Source organism: Carassius gibelio, chromosome B16 (assembly GCF_023724105.1).
Source record: "Carassius gibelio isolate Cgi1373 ecotype wild population from Czech Republic chromosome B16, carGib1.2-hapl.c, whole genome shotgun sequence".
NCBI lineage: Eukaryota > Metazoa > Chordata > Actinopteri > Cypriniformes > Cyprinidae > Carassius > Carassius gibelio.
The window spans coordinates 24,235,946-24,254,374 of NC_068411.1; the positions used below are offsets into that span (position 1 = coordinate 24,235,946).

At 36.3% G+C, this 18,429-nt stretch overlaps 1 protein-coding gene across 2 annotated transcripts in view; it reads left to right on the plus strand.

Annotated features, from left to right (window-relative positions):
* The window catches only part of tsnare1 (T-SNARE Domain Containing 1), a 111,285-nt gene that overhangs the window by 47,800 nt on the left and 45,056 nt on the right, over positions 1 to 18,429 (plus strand). The gene's annotated exons all lie outside the window — the stretch shown is intronic.

Here is an 18,429-nt window from a genome sequence, read left to right on the forward strand (position 1 = left end):
TTTGGAACAATATGAGGGTAAGTTATGAATTACAAAATTTTGCTATCTGGGTGAACTAACCCTTTAATGAGCATTTATTTTCCTCATTGGCAGAAATTTTAATGCACATAACCATTAAAAAGTTTGGAGTCGGTTTGATTTTTTTCTAATATTTTTCTATTCTAAATATCGACAACCCCTGCCAGCACAGAGACTCGAAGCTGCAACTGTCTAACCATTAGGCCACAGCTGCCTCCACAGGAATAAATAATTCCTGTGATGCAAATCTGAATTTTCAGAAGCCATTACTCCAGTCTTCAGTATCACGTGAGCCTCCAGAAATCATTCTAATGTGCTGATAGATATATTTAATAGCTACAAAAGCATTATATCAGGATCTGTAGATTTTTTTTTTAGAGCCCTAGAAAAATGTTGATTTTTGTCATCTATCCATACAATCATCTGTGCCCCACACTCTCTTTTCATTCTAGATTTCAGACACACTTGAAAAGCACAAACATTGTCGTTGGAAAGAACAGCATTGCATCACTTACATTTCCATACAAACAGAACCCTCAGGTCTGCATTCTTTCTGTACTCGCCATCATCTTTAGTAAGTCTTTTCTACCGAAGCTTTCAGGGTAATTTTCCTGGGACTCAATAGTTTGGTTTATTTTTTTCTGTCTAGTCATAAGTACACAAGCAGAAGGCTTTTCATACACCGCTGAAAAACAGTATTACATTGCTCCAATGAAGTATGTCTTGTCTGTAGCAAAACAGCTGTTTTCCTCCAGATGTGCATTTGCACAGATGTGAACCTGCGATAATGGGGTCATTCTGTTTGTCTTTGACATCCGTTTGGGCCAATTTCAAAGCCATTTGTTCTGGACGTGCACCGTGTGCTGGTTTCCTTTGATGCAGGGTGTTCAAAGAAAAATATGAAAATGAAATAAATGTCAACCCGTCGTGATTATCGACAAGGCTGGAGAGAAAGCAAATCATGCCGATGGCGCATCAAAACAAATGGCTCTTTCTTGTTTGAAAAGCAGGGAGTTGAGAAACGAGAGGGGCCAGACATCCTAATGACCGATGACAACCCCGAGAAAGCCTTGAAATGAAGACGTATGGCTTTTCCCTCCTGAAGACCTGTCTGAAGTTCATAGATGCTCACTTGCTACTGCAACTACCGCAGCTGGCTAACAGACAGGCATCAAACAATGTCACGTCCTGAAGCCCTCTTAATAAATTCCCATTCATCACATGGACAAAACCTGAAAGGCTCAAACAAAACCGACAGCTTATTTTAGTCACAGACAAATTTGAGTTTTTTTCAGGTGATCAGAAGGGTGATCAGGATGAGTCGGTGCTCCGAGAGCTCTGACGCAGGGTCTGGAGATGTCTCTGGCTCCTAGCCGAACCGAGCTGATCATATCTGACAATGTGCTTTTCCTGTCTAGCATCTTCCTGTCTTCCCTACCCGTCAAACCTCCAGCCCCGTGCCGCCTCCTCACGCAACTCCACTCAAGTGAATCACCAGCATTTGCAGCCCTTTCTGAGCCCTACTCTCTCTCTCGCTTTCATCCATCTCTCTCTTTCTCTCTCTCTCTCTCTCTCCTGTTCACTGTTAGATGGGTTCTCGAGGGAAATGGAGAAGATGGAATGTCTGTTATCCGTGTAAAGTACAATCAGTCCCCCCTCTTTCTCTTTCTCTCTTTCCAAAAGCTGATCTGTCCTCCTGAGTAGTTCACATTTACTCTGGCAGCTTGTGCGTTCAGGCGAACCCTTCTTCAGAGAACCGTGCAAAGGGACGGACACGCACATACTAGCCCAGTAGAGGATTGGGGGGGGGGGGGGGTAGTTGTGGAGTCTCCATCTTGATTTTCTATGAGGCTACCCACAAGGGTAATGAACTGTACCTCTGGGATGACTAATTAGATTTGGATTCACCCTATATTGCAGTAGAACGACAGACACATTTGAAGGGAGGAGCAAGGCTCCGCCCTCCACCATTTATGACATCAACACCAGACGCACCTCACTGACACTTTGGCACTGGTCATCATTTCATCAAAATGAATTCATAAAAAAAGGGAAAACATAGGGCATGACAAAGGACAACTTTCAAGGGGAATCTGAATGCAACACCTGGCCCATCCAGGAGAAAAAAATACAGACACGTGTCTCCCCTGCAAATGTGTCCAGTGCATCCCTTTTGCCCTTCAGTGAGAAATGGAAGTTAGTGGAGCTACAGTAAATGATGTAAATGGGAGACAAGCACTGATGTAATCTACTTGTGAATCTCTAGTAAAACTCTTTACTTTAGATTGAAAGCGTCTCCTTACAAGATTCCATGTACATTTGACTATAGACCAAACCTTTTTGACAGAAAATAGATTTTTTTTTGTTTTGTTTTGTTTGTGTCTCCTTCACAGCAATGAGATTGAATTGAGAGCAAAGTTTTCTGCTTCTCTGATGTTTCCATTCAGAAAACTCCCTTATAATCTATTATTTTGTCTCCAAATGTGTCTCGAGTTTCCAAAGTGACAGTGGAGGTTTTAGTTTTGACTTGAGTGTTTGTGCTGCTTGATGCATTTTTATTGGAGACATGTTGTTTAGGGGTGTAACGATACGAGTATTCGTATTGAACCGTTCGGTACGACGCTTTCGGTTCGGTACGCGGTACGCATTATGTATACCGAACGGTTCGTTGGAGTAATTAATTATATTTGAAAAAAAAAAAAAAGAGAGAGAGAGAAATATAATGATATGCGTTCAACAAGGTAGCCCAATAACCCAAACAACGTAACAGGCAACGCCCCTGACACTCCCGAAGAAGAAAAAAACACCATCTTATATGTTTATGTTAGGCTACTCAGCAGGCGCTCGCTCACTCAGTACGCGCTGAAGGCTCGTTGCAAAATAGCCAATGCGTTTAACAGACTAGAAATGAGAAGATCCTCCAATAACCAACAGGTCTGGTGTTTGGGTGCACTTTGGATTCCCTTTAAGCTATAATGGTGATGGCAAGAGAGTGGTGGATAAATAAACAACGGTATGTCGCATCTGCAACATGACAGGGTACACCAGCGGGAATAAAAAAAAAAAAAAAAAAAACACCAGCGGGAATATCTGGGATATATGCGTCAGGACTATCTGGGAAAAGACGAAAAAAAGGAGAAACATGCACGCAGCAAACTATCCCTGCAGCATTTAGAAACTATAGCTTACAGGGAATCCAACCCAAACACCAGACCTGTTGGTTATTTTAGGATCTTATATTTCTGGTCTGTTAAAGGCATTCGACATTTTGCAACGAGCCTTCAGCGCGTGCTGAGTGAGCGAGCGCCTTAGGGGCCGTTCACATATCGTGCCTAAAAACGCATGGAAAACGCTAAGCGCGTCTTTCTCCTCCTTTCCAAAGCGCTCGGGCAGAAGCGCTCATGAGGCGTCTGTCTTTGCTAAGCAACAATGACGTGCTCTCTCCATGAGACGCGGAAATTTCAGCGAAGGATAAATGGATTTGCAGCTCTAAAAATCGCTTGCAGTAGCTCTGCTACTAAATTTATTTCAAAATTGCAATCCATATACAACTATGATCAGCTGATCCTTCATCTTGGCTGAGCTCTCAACGTTGTTACGGGAAAGGATGAAGCTGATTGGTTAGTTCTTGTCACATGACCCGCGGTGCGCTTGCGGCATTCTGAAAAGTTGAGATGTTTTTACATTTTGCTGTATCTAAAACGTATCGAACCGAACCGAACCGAACCGAACCGTGACATCAGTGTATCGTATCGAACCGAACCGTGAATTTTGTGAACCGTTACACCCCTAATGTTGTTACTAATAGGTTACTGTTTTACCAAGCAGTGCTATTTTTAATATAATTTTACATTATTTTTTAGTACATTATGTTATGATGTGTTGCTGTACTTTGTTCTTGTGCCTTGTACATGTAAGTTGTTTTGATGGTGGCCAGTCAGAGTACATTGGATGCTTATCTACTTTGATGCATCAAGACAAAGACATTGTTATTCTTAACAAACAACCTGACCCTTGAGTGAACAACGACTCTATGGGGGTGCTTTCTCTCTCTCTAGTTTTCTCCCCCTTCCCTCACTTGCTCTGTTAACCCATAACTCTGAGCTTGGAAAGACCAAATCCCTTACAACACATTTTCACACTTCAATATAGATGTATAATTGGGAATCAAGAACTATATTTTATTAAAAACTTGTAAACCAGCAAACAACCTTTAGCACCCAGTTTAATTCCCAAACAAATGACTTTATGAATCTTTTCTTTTCAGATATTCAAAAATCAGAGCTGTTACTTCTAGTCATTAATTTAGTCACATCCGACTGTCGTAACAACGTACTATACATAATGCAAATTGCCAGTCTAAAACATGGAAAAGCATTTACAAACACTCTGTAAAGCATGGGGATTTCACAACATAGTAACATCTAAATCGCATTTAATACTGAAGTATGCCCATAATGTGCAATTATTTCAGGAGCTCTGGTTTCTTGACATTGATGCTTTTTTTTAAATTTACAAAACAATGATTTGTTTATATATGGGTAAATTTAGCACTTTATTTCAAAGTATGCTCCAAAAATACAGTATAGTTCTACATTATACAAAAATCTGATTTTAGTTCGAGCAAATGGACTAAAGTGAATGAAAGATGACAAAACGAGAGTAAATGTAAAGGACAGATCTTTTTCAGTCATCACACACTAAAAGGCTTTTACGACCAAACTAAGAGGATCTTTCTGGTAATTTCTGTTCTTTTTTAAACATTAATATCTGTCTTGCTTTCTTTAGTGTTTGCCATTGGCTTTATTGTGCATCCCAGTGATACGCCTCTGATTATTTTTTGTTGTTGTTTTTGAGGCACAATCAATAGCAAGTGCTGCTGAGCAACTCATATTCCAGTCATCATCTAAAACATGAATGCACAACACTCCCCCTACCATCTCTTTTTTTTTTTCTCCTGTGGATAAGATGCACACACACACACATACTTTGTGCCCTAAGACTGTGTGCTTTGAGTTTTGAGGTCCTTGGGCTGTGACGGAAAGGAAACATTTGATTTTACATTATAAACCGTTTATTCAGCAAGGGCAAAAAAGAGACGTTTCACGCTTAAGCCCTCAGCAGGCTGCGCACGGAAATGTCATCATTTTTGTTGGGGGGGTGGGGGCTGTAAGCGTGCGTGTAAATCTGCTTAACAGTTTTTCTGCTGTGGCACTGACACCGCTTCCTGTTGCCCGTTGCCTTTGGGCTGGAGGTGGGTGGGGGGGTGATGTGGGGGGAATCTCATATCAGCGTTAAACACATTTATCTAGGAGAGTGAGTGAAATAGAGAGCGAGAGAGAGAGAGACAGAGAGAGAGAGATAGAAGAGAGGCAGGGGAGAAGGGTGGTGGCTGGGATTCTGGGAGGAGGATGGAAGGCAGCATTAAAAGTGAAAAAGCAAAGTGTTCCACGGTTCAGTACTACAGCATTACATTAGAGCAGAGATTTTTAACCTTTACAGGCCTAGAGATCCTCCAACCACACTCTCTGCCAACCTAGTGACCTCCAGTAGAAAAGAGAGAGTTTCTCCGAAACCGTTCATAAAATAATCAAATATTACCATTCTATAGTGATTTTTAAAGTAACATTTAAAGTAAACGTGACACCACACGGAAAGCTTGTTTTACCTTTTGTTGTACTTAATGACATTAAGTTTTGTATTTAAAAAAAAAAAATAATAATAATATATATATATATATATATATATATATATATATATATATATATATATATATATATATATATATATATATATATATATATATATATATATAATAACAGTAGTGGTAACACCTTATTTTGAAGACCAATTATTTACTAATTGCTTGTTAGAATGCATATTGTTAGCATACTTGCTATTTATTAGTATTATTAGGCATATACTAATGCCTTATTCTGCATAACCGGTTTCTTGATCCCTTAACCCGACCCAATACCAAAGCTTAACAGCTACCAAACTAACTATTAATCAGTAGCAAGTTTTTTTAAGGAAAAAATGTTTAGTAAATATGTGTTCCCTTATCTAAAGTGTTAACGTAGTATAACATTTACTATAGCTTTATTACTAAACATATTATTTTGATATTACATTTAAAAACAAATTCTGCGCACCAGTAAAACTTTCATTAGATAATGGTCAATTGTTATTTCACATTAAATTGAATGACCTTCATTTTGAAATATATCGAAATATATTCTTATGTTTTTAATGTAACATTTTTATATCAGTTTAAGGAGCTCCCTGACGAATCCTCATGGACTTCAAGTCTGAAAACCCTGACATTGAAGTACAAATTCTAGAAAACATGTCTGGTTAGTTTTCCTGCTAAGCCCAATCATTTTATACTAAGGCTTGCATTAATTGTTTTTACAGACAGCTGGACTTTTAGAGGCCTTCTGCTGGAGCATTGTCATTTAAGACCACTTTTTGTGGTCCAACTGCAAAAGCCCCACCTGTTCCTTGAATCCTTTGAGCTGCAGCAATCAAGCAATAAATAAGCTGCCAATTTGAATGCACTGAGGCTGTTAGACTGGCAAAGATCAAAGTCTTCTGTGTTAGCACAGCAAATACAGCATAGAGCCCAGCACCTCCCTTTCCTAAAACAAAACCTACACACCGAGCATAATTAGCCAGCATCTCCCCAGGCACTAGCTTAGCTGGCGCACTCTTCTCCACTACTGTCAGAGCAGCAATGACGGGCATCAGTACAGCTATCGCAAACACAATATGCTCTTTTATTTTCTTGTTTGCAAAAATCAGCCATTTTATGCGCAGTCCCTTGACATCATTCTAGAGATTGCTTTATGATTCTGCTTTCTTGGTGGAAGCGGCCTTACATAATTCTAATTATGCCCCTCAGGACCACGCAGGCCACTCAAGAAGACTGAAGAACATTTAAATGAAGAAAGAAGAGGTGCACAATACAAAGATAAGACTGTCACTTGGAGCAATAGCTCACCAAGAATTGAAAGTTCTGTCATTATTTTTTAATTCTCATGTCATTTCAAACCACTGTTGTTTTATTTCAGTCAAAAACAAAAGGAGACATTTTTTATTATTATATGATGATTTTTATGATTATTACACAGCTTTTGCTATACAAAGACAAGCTCTCAATCTCAACAGAGTTTAAAAAATGCAGGTACAGTAATAGTACCTTTAATATATAAAGTACAGACCAAAAGTTTGGACACACCTTCTCATTCAAAGAGTTTTCTTTATTTTCATGACTATGAAAACTGTAGAGTCACACTGAAGGCATCAAGGGCTATTTGACGAAGGAGGAGAGTGATGGGGTGCTGCGCCAGATGACCTGGCCTCCACAGTCACCGGACCCGAACCCAGTCGAGATGGTTTAGGGGTGAGCTGGACCACAGACTGAAGGCAAAAGGGCCAACAAGTGCTAAGCATCTCTCGGGGAACTCCTTCAAGACTGTTGGAAGACCATTTCAGGTGACTACCTCTTGAAGCTCATCAAGAGAATGTCAAGAGTGTGCAAAGCAGGAATCAGAGCAAAAAGTGGCTACTTTGAAGAACCCAGAATATGTCATATTTTCAGTTGTTTCACACTTTTTTGTTATGCATATAATTCCATATATAATTCCACTTGTGTTAATTCATAGTTTTGATGCCTTCAGTGTGAATCTACAATTTTCATAGTCATGAAAATAAAGAAAACTCTTTGAATGAGAAGGTGTGTCCAAACTTTTGGTCTGTACTGTATATATATATATATAATTATATAATCTATCTATCCTTTAAAATACAACAATGAAAAAACTTTTAAAAAGAGTAATCAAAAAAAAAAAAAAAAAAAAAAAAACATCAACAACTACTGTAGTACATATTTCTTATACCATACAGTACAATATTTGGAATAATATGAAGGAGACTAATATAAATAATGATTGGATTGGATTTTGGGGGCAAACGGTCACTTATGAAAAGGTCAGGTAGCAGTAGCTGAAAGAATATTTTTTTTTTTTTATAGCCATATTTAGATATTTTTTTCACATTATGTAAGATTTCTGTGTGCTTTAGAGCATGTACTGTGCTTTAAAGGGCAAATGTTACACTATTCACACAACACTTGTAGTCCATAGCTCAAGTGAAGTGTGTAGTATTTAAGAGTGAAATTTAGGGCACTTATGGCTCACCAAAAAAAAAAAAAAAATGTTACTGTGAGAGCAGCAAAACCTTACATTGAGCACAAGCTTATCTGATACTGAGTTTGACTGACATTTCAATCTGTCTGTGGCCGGTGTAAAGTGTAGTTCTGCAAGCTGGTACCTCTGTTTTCTGATGAAGCTGATGAAAGCCTGGCCCATTTATCTGACCGCCTAGTATTGCAGAGAAACGTTAGTGACATAGTTTATCTGTCCTGGATTTTTTAATCTTATAGAGTCTGTAAATGTTCAAAGTAGATTTGATTTTCTTATATATATATATATATATATATATATATATATATATATATATATATATATATATATATATATATATATGACAACTGGTTCAGTTGGTTGAAGTCATCTGAATATGAGGCTTAAGGATATTTATAAACCACCTTTCTTTTTCAGATTTCAACCATTTATTTAAAAAAAAAAAAAAAAAAAAAAACACATGGCAGTAAATGGTGATGCAGCCGCTGTGGCATTCACACAGGGTTGGTCTCAGACTTTGAGTGAGAGATAGACTGGCATTTTGGAAAGGTAGAACAGCTGTAGGCTCTGTTTGGGTGGCGGGCTTCTGAGGAGACGTGCAGCAGGGGTGGACGGATGGATGACTAGAGTAATGACAAGTGCTTCAAGCAAATGATGACTAACACACTTGCAGCATATGCATTTCATATAGAATTTAAAAAGTGCATTGATGTGACAATGAAGTAAGCGGTGCACTTAAGAAAGTCATTCAACACTGCAGAGACTGTATCATACAATAAAACAGCACAAAGTAGTCATGGAGCCAAATAGCATTGCTTAGAATTTCTTAGTTATTTAGTTTGAATGATAGCTACATTTATTTAAAGTACAACACCAGTGCTCTGCTGGGTGAAGAAATGTTACATTCCCTGGCTGTCTTCTGTTAAAGTTACGGTGACAACTGATAGATGTTATTTCTGGTAACACTTTGTAATACAGTGGCATTTGTTTCTGCAGGGGGTCTTTCTGCAGTACCAGTAGTACCAACTCAATTTAGTACCTTCTGAAAGCTTTCAGAGGCTCCAGTGCATCTTTGTGTTTCTATTTCAAAAGGCAAAGGTTTATATTTCCAATGTGTTTTGCGTTGTGCTTTGTACATTGAAACATGAGTCTGTTGAGTGCTTGAAAACAATGTTCGATTGAAAACTTGTATTGAAACACTTTTCCCATGCCCATTTCAAAGCAATGTTTAATTAGTAGTAAAATAAAAATGTTTCCCATTCAAAAAAAGGTTAAAATATTTAATAGGGTTGTTACAACAGTTTTTACTCTGGTATCAAAAGTGTTAAAGAGAGATTTTTAGGGTTTTGTAGATGTTTTTCAGAGACATGTCTCTTCAACTGTCAAGCCATGTTGATTAAACTTCACTATTGGCAGTCTATAAAGGGTGCAGACTGGTCAATTTTCTTCCTATATGAGATACAGAATGCAGACAAAATGGTACCACCACTGTGAAGAATTGTCTGTCTTACAGGGTATGTTGTCTTTTTATATGCTGTGCTGTAGATGTGACAGTACCTGTGATGATTTATGATACAGCCATAATCTGATATTCCACAGCTTCACCTCATTTGTGTGTATCACCCACGCATTAGCTCCCCTCACAGGCCAGACTCATAAGCAAAACTCACTTCAGCGACTTTACCCTTCACCGTTTTTTTTTTTTTTTTTTTTTTTTTTTGAGAGGCTGGAGGTTTCGAATTTTTGTGTTATTCACTTGTGCCAGTGAATGTTTAAAATAAACAATCTAATCTTACCAATCCATCCATCCATCCATCCATTGTTTTATGGTTTGATGTCCTGTTATGTTAGGCAACCATTGCAGTAAAGATTGATGAAGAGCAGATTATTTGTAAGCCATTACTGTCTTGCATTTAGAATGCTTTTTTGCTATTGCAATGTAATACTTTGTTAGGTAGTAGCTTATTATTGTACAGTATATGAACAATTTATATATATATATATATATATATATATATATATATATATTTATATATATATATATATATATATATATATATATATATATATATATATATATATATATATTAGTGCTGTCAAAATTAGCGCGTTAACGCATTCGATTAATTTGAAATATTTAACGCGTTAAAAAAAAATAACGCAATTAACGCGGTTGCAGTTTTTTTTTTATTTCCAGTTGTGGCCTATGTGTGTTCAACGTGCAAAGAAATATGGATAAGACCAAGGAAGGACTTTTAGACGGAAAGTTTCAGTATAAAACTCTGCCGGATTACTCTTCAGTCTGCCACAAGAAACATTACTCTTCATTTAGTCTGCCACAAGAAACAGCAACATTAAAATCATGAACTCAAATGTCATTGTTTAAAAAAACAAAAAAAACAATGACTGTAACACTGCGTAAATCAGACCTTTCTATAACGCTAACGTTAATAAGCTTAAATGAAAATAACGAAATAATTGTGTAGCGGAGTATTTTTTGTACACAGTGCCGCGAACTGTCAATCACTCCTGTACGCGTGCATCACTGTCCTCCTCAGCTGCAGCAACTTGCGCTCTCTCTCTTCATCAAGCTTTAAAACAAAAAGGGGACAAAAAGATCATATTGTCTTTGTGCATAGGCTATAGATTAATTAGATAAATGAATATCTAAATTTGTGCCTTGCCGCCTACGGTATTTTTTTAGAACTTAGAAAAAAGATGCTGCAGCCAATGAGCAGCCACCGGGGGCTGCAGGAAGACTCAACCTCCGCAGACAGTTTTTAATGTTTATCAGACAATAATTACTCAAGATTTTGCTTTAGTATAACTCACAACGAGTTTCACACACCTTCTCCGGTCACGTTGAGTTGTTGACACTTAACAGTGGGAAAGCGACACATGCGCTATTCACTTGTGTAACTTAAGGGTGAATGGGTAATGTAGTTTCTGCTCTGGGTGGGATGAATTAGGAAGCTTGCATTGTGAAGGGTGCTCTGAAAATCGGCAGTGCAGGTAAAAGATTAAAACCTCTATTAAAACAGATGTCCAAATGAGCGTACCGGTACGCTACAAGCACGTTCTGGGCGCACGGAGAGGTGGCGGTACGTTCAAGAGCTATATTTGGAAGTGGCAGTACTGAGTATGGGTGCATACTGGCCCACTTAAAGCACTGGCAATGACTATACTTTGGAATTTTTTTTGCAGTCCACTTAGAATTCAACATGGAAATCATTTTTGTTTTTTATTGGCATTGATTGTTTTGAAATTCAAATGGTACTTACATGCCTGTGTTTTTATTTCTGTAATAAATATGGCTTTCAAGCCAACAGTTAATTTGGAGGATATTGATGGTTTATTGCAGGTATGTTGTTTACATGAGAAAATCTGTGTTACAAGTTAAACAAAAATTCCAATAAACAATCATATTTTGAATTTAAATAGTTTCTTTGTCTTGAGTTTACATTAATTATTTACATTTTACATTTACATATCCAAAAAGTTTCAGTCTTTTAATTGCGATTAATCGCGATTAATCGCGATTAATTTTAAAAAATTGTGCGATTAATTAGTTAATTTTTTTTAATCGATTGACAGCACTAATATATATATATATATATATATAAGTAAGATTATAATATGGGTGAGTGAAACGATTATGTAAAAAAAAAAAGAAACTGTATAAAATTTAGCATACAAAAGCATTCAGTAAAATGTTGAATTTAAAAGAAGAATTTATATTCTGACAGATTTACTGAAATGAGAGGAAATTTTGACTTATTTGCATGGTACCAGTCTGTGCATTATATATGAATAAATCAAATAAACATACTGTGTGTGTGTGTGTGCGTGTGCATAAATTTGTATATTTCAACATGGCACAAAATTATGTTTTGGTGGTGCTGAATGAAAGTTGTCTTTTGGGAGTATGTTGCCCCTCAAAACTGTTTTTATCTTTCTTTTTCACTACAGGTGCTCCCACTCACTTATTTCTGATGGTCAGAGCTCTCAGAGCTGATTGTCTAGCAGTGTGAGCGAACATTCTTTTTCACAAGCTATTATGAAGCTATCAGCCACCAACTGACTGTTCGAGTTTTTTTTTTTTTTTTTTTTTTCATTCTATCATACGCAGTTCACGCAATACTTTCTAACCCTCTCTTGGAGTTACACACGCCCAGCTGGCAGATTCTAAATATGGAGATTTCAGGTTGTAAGCCCCAGGGGAGCTTTGATACATGCTGGGTTTAGTTGAGGACTTGAAATCAGAAACACAGAGGGTAGTCATATCACATTATCTTCACCTAGCGTAACACGTCAGCTTCATCCAGGGCACATTTCAGCTTTTATAAATGCATAAAAACAATGCATTGTTGCTTGACCATAGCTCCATGTACTGTGATATTTACTGCAGTGAGGTTATCACCTCTATATAAGGAACTTTGATTTCACCTGAAGCTATTTTATTGCAAGTGTTCTTTTTTGCAGAGATACGGAATGTGGCTCGTTCTTATTTCCTTTAAATCAGTAAACCATTCAGGAAAACCGATTGCAAGAAGTGAAGATTATACTTTAAAGAAGAATAAATCTCTCTCTCTGACACACACACGCACGCACGCACACACACACACACACACACACACACACACAGATATATATACACACACACATTTGATTTTTTATTATTAATTACATTAAAAGTGCACGCTATTTAGCTTGTGTGGAGGACCATGGGTTTGTTTCAAGCCTTAAGATCCCGATTTTGAACCTGTGCCCAGTCATTTTGTTGGGCCTTTCACTTTAGATCATCACCTTTTATCAATGACACTGCCAGGATTGCACAGGGTGTACAAAAACTCGGACTGAAGCCAGCATATTCTTTATTAAGAGACATTCATTTTGTTCAGAACTGCCGCATTGTGTTAGCTTAAGTAATAATAGTGTAGTTTCAATTTAAGGAGTCATTTAGCAGATATGCTTAACCAAAATGACTAAAAATACACTTATTATAAGACAATCCCCTGGAGCAACCTGGGGTTAAGTGCCTTGCCTTTTGATTACCAGCTCTGAGCTTCAACCACTGCAGCCCAGTTTTGAATTTTTTGAAGGTAATGTGTGTCAGTTTGTTTCACTGTTGAAATACTTTCTCCTGATTTTTCGCTACTAAAAGTAGACAATTTTTGCGTTTATCTCCCAAAAAGTAGAAAATATTTAATACTTTTTTTTTAACCCCTCACAGTATATTCAGTGTCACACTATTCAGTGTTATTTTAGTATTATTCATATATTACTGTAGTGTTTAATATTTTGAATTATTAGTACATATTTAAACATATTTTAATTAGTTGCCATATGGCAAGTTGCCAAGGCAACATTTATTAATTAAAATTAGTTTATTTTTCTTTTCTTTTTTTCTCTCTCTATTTTTTTCCATGTAATGTTTGTGCTGTGCTGAAAATCCTTTGCTTAATTTGGTGTTCCTGGTCAAAAATTACCAGCCTTTTGAATAATTCCTTGTAAATTTTGCATTGTGTTATGTTATAACCAAATCTTATTATCCACAAATAATGCTTTTTTCCCCACTCAAAAACTGAGGCAAATAAGCTGAGATCAAGTCAGTTCCAAAATGAAATACAAAACCTTTGCTAATACGTAGGTTTTAACAACGTAGGGTTACGTAGGGTTAACAAGTGTTAACAAGATAGGGAAAAACATGCATAAGAAGTAAAAAAAAAAAAATATATATATATATATATATATATATATATATATATATATATATATATATATATATATATATATATATATATATATATATATTTTGGCTTTACTTTACTGAAAGTGATTTTTAATAGTTTTAGCTTCAGGTTTAGGCTTTGTAATCAAAATCAGCACTATTCGTTATCAAAAACCGTCACAACAGTAGGTTACATATGTAACCCTAGTTCCTCGAGGGAATGAGACGCTGCCTTGAAAATGCTTTGGGGAACGCAAAGCGTTTTCGACACAGCTCAAGTTCCTGAAGAAGAACAGTTTTTTACAGTTGTGTTTAGGGATGCGAGTGGAGCAGAAATGGCTCATTCCATCTTTGAAATTATTCTGTTTTATTTTAAATTTAAAAGGTTAAATTGACTGGTAATTTTTGGGACTGGATAAACAAAACTTTTGGTGCATCTTTCACCAATAACACCAGAGGGCTCTCTTTTGACTGAAGACATATAAAATGTCAAGTTGGACTTTATTAGTTTATTTCACAGTATTTCACATACTGTATCTTGTCCATCCATCACCTGTCTGTCAGTTATTTTAAAGTGGACACAAACCACAAATAATTTCTCAACTCACTGTGAAATCTCAGCAGCCCTGCAGTATATAGTCAATCACTACAATTCTCCTGTCTGTCTTTTCCTCACACAAATCTCTCTCTGAGCTTTCCTCAGTTTTCTTGTCTTAGATAAGCCGTCTGATGGCTTATAGTCACTCTCCAATTCGCTCCTGTCAGTCTGTGCTCCTGCAAAACTTCCTGGCATGTTGCATTCCTAGAAGTGTCAGTCATCTTCTGTTTGGGAGAGTGTGTTTTTTTTTTCCATGACATCTATAGCCTTATCAGTCCACACATTTAATTGTGTGGCTGCTGCTGTTGCTGTCAGCGGATCTCGCTAAAGTGTGTGTGCGTTTGTGGTGCAGTTGCAGCAGATGTCTGACATTTTGTATCTAATGAAACAAAGGCAGACCCTTTGAGTCCTATCAGACCTGTGTTTGCACGCTCTCTCCCTATATCTTGTTCTCTATCTTTCTCTCTCCAGATGAAAACAGAATGATGTTTGACATGAGCAACTTAATCGCAGTGCTAGGAAAAAGAGCATCGATGTGATCCACATGACACTTGCACTGTCTTCTGCTGTTCAACATTAAGGCTAGGTTTGGAAAGGCAAACCAGGCACATTTCTTGTTTGTCAGAATATGGCATTATTGATGAAAACTGGTTTTATATTATTAAGATGGTAAATATAGTACATAATGTGCATTGCAAAAAATAAATAAATAATATATATATATATATATATATATATATATATATATATATATATATATATATATATATATAATATATTATACAAATTATTACGTTTTAATAGAAACAAAATAATAGAAAAAAACAATTATATGTTTCTGCGGAAATATTAAGCAGCACTTATACCACTTAACTATTTTTTTTAGATTGATAATAATAAGAAATGTTTCTCTTTTTTATAATTATTTTTATTGCAGATTAAGAAATGTTTCTTGAGCAAAAAATCAGCATATTAGTATGACTTCTGTATAAATATTGTACATATTGCGCATTGCAAAAATTATAATAACACAATTATATGAAGTTTGATATTCACGGTAGGAAATTTACAAAATATCTTCATGGAACATGATCTTTACTTAATATCATAATAATTGGTTGCATAAACTAGAAATCTCATCATTTTGACCCATATAACGTATTGTTGGCTATTGTTACAAATATACACATGCTGACTTATGTTTTGTGGTCCAGGGAAAGTGCTTCCAGTTAAAACTCAATTGCTTCTCTAATTTAACATGCAAGTATAGCTGAATCACAGCAAAACTATTGTCTTTATCTTATTTGTGGCCTATTTGATTTCATCAGATGACGGCTCGATTGCCAGGATTTTTGTCATTATTCTTTTGTTTTATTCAGCCATTATTAGCCTTAACTCTTACATCGCTTCGATCCAAATATACATTTACTGGCCTGCGACCTTACATCATTTATTTTGCCAAAATACATCATGAAGCATAAATACACATGTTCTGCAGCTGCATTAGAGCCACCGGCGGCGCCAGGGGGGGTCTTGGGGGGTCTCAAGACCCTGCCAAAAAATGCCTTGACCCCCCATTTGACCCCCCAGCCTCTTCCTGATTAAAAAATATATATATTCGGGATAAAGATCCAAAAATGTTTCTCTTCAAACTACGCAGAACATAATAAACAATAATTATTTCGACATTTATTCATACACTGAACCGAGAACCGTTTCTGTCGGACGCGTCCGATTCGAGAACCGATGAGCTGATGATAACTGCGCATGCGTGATTCAGCGTGAAGCAGACCGACACAGAGCGCATCTGAACCGAACTGATTCTTTTGGTGATTGATTCTGAACTGATTCTGTGCTAATGTTATAAGCGCGGGTAAACCAAAGGCTTGAATGAAGGGCAATCATCGCCAATGACGGCATTACATCGAGCGCAAAAGAACCGGTGAACCATTTTTTTTTTCAGCTGGTTTATTTGATCGAATTGTCCGAAAGAACCGGTTCATTTGAGCACCTGCTCCTTTGCCCCTTAAGTGCCCTTTTGTCAAAGCAAAATTTCATCAATTTTTTTTTGTAATAACATAAACTTTTGTGAATGCCTGCCCACGCCCAATCATAATATTAGTACAATTTATTAATAATAATTTAGCCGTTAATAAAATGACCAACATGATGACCTTTCACCTGACAACGACCTCATCCAACCGGGAAGATTCCTCATGCTGCACGCGCATTTTTTAATTGCTAGAGGATATTTTCAACATCGTGGCAGCTGGTAAGTGGTGTTTCATTCTCAGCGAAGTGATTTTGGTGTTTATTTACTTATTATTATTTTACAAGAACGATGTGATGTGAGAACATGCAGATACGTTGTTTATATTGCTGTGTGTAGCCTGTAGTGTAGAAGTAACACTAGCGTGCTGTTTGAGGGAGAAAAGTTTCACAGGCATCGAGGGGTCTTTTTTATGTTATTTGAATAAACTTTTATTATATTACAGTACTTATTTATTTTTAACACGTAAAAATAATTATCACAACACTGGTAAGGCTTATTCAGATTTTCTCATTCTCTGAATTATCATTATAAAAATAAAAACAATTCAGATTTTAAATGTGATGCAAATATTTTTTCTACAATAGCAACAGTGTTTACAACAGCAAGACCACTTTAGCCTGTAAACTCAATAATATCTATCTGGAAATAAATGTAAAAATATCAATGTCAATAAAAATGCATAATATACCTGACATGAAAGTGCAGTGTGAAGGATATGAATAACAAATGTAGCCTGTCATTTGTTTACATTGCAAAGGTGTTTTTGTTGTTTAGTAGCAGAAATATGCAGTTATTAGCCATGTCCACTGTATTTTTTGTTGGTTTTCATGAGACCCCCCTTGAAAAGACCAGGACCCCCCCATTGCCCCCCCAATCAAAATTGTCTGGAGCCGCCACTGATTAGAGCTAACATTAGCATCAAGCTACATAAGAGAATTTAGGACATTAATATTACATTTTTACTCAAATGTTACTTTAAACCACCATCGAGTGTTTGTAATAACTTCCTTTTATGATCTCATGTAGAATTTAAACGTTTAATGTTGTTTAAATAAGCAATTTATAGCCTTTTATATAGCTGCACAAATTAGCATTTCAGGGACCATTTCTACAAAGAGGTTCAGCCAACTCTGAATTTAAACTTGAATTCTATGTTGACTTAGCCTGAGATGGGAAACTCAGAGTTTTCATTTCATTTTATATATATATATATATATATATATATATATATATATATATATATATATATATATATACACAGTTTAACAAAACTATATATAAAATGTTTAACAAAAGAAAAGAAAATTACTAGTGCAGATTTAGAACAACTTGAAGTTGGATAATGATGACAAAATGTTCATTTTAAATAAACTTTTACTTTTACGAGTCGATTAACGCATATATGCGTTTTGAGTCATTTTCACCTGATAACCCAGAAAAGAACTTAAATTACACTCTCAGTTTTAATCGTACAGATAAGAGCAATACATCAATCGAATCTGTAAAGGGTCTAGTTTTTTTTGGATACAGACATAATAACAAAAAACCTTTGTGCACTTATAAAATAAAGATAACAAACAAGGTGCGCTGTCTACAGTCTTTGTCTCCGCTGATCGTCATGTACAAACATTTCATTAAAATGAACTGTAACTCCATGAATACTCAACGAAGAGACATGAGAGAGATATCTATAGAAAGCCTGGAATGTCTACTTTTAAACTAAACAAGTGCTGCCGAAAACAAATATTCTGAGATAAAGTAATCCATATGAAAACAACGCAATGTCTGTTTTTCATATCTCCGCTCATTATATCTAATGTGACCA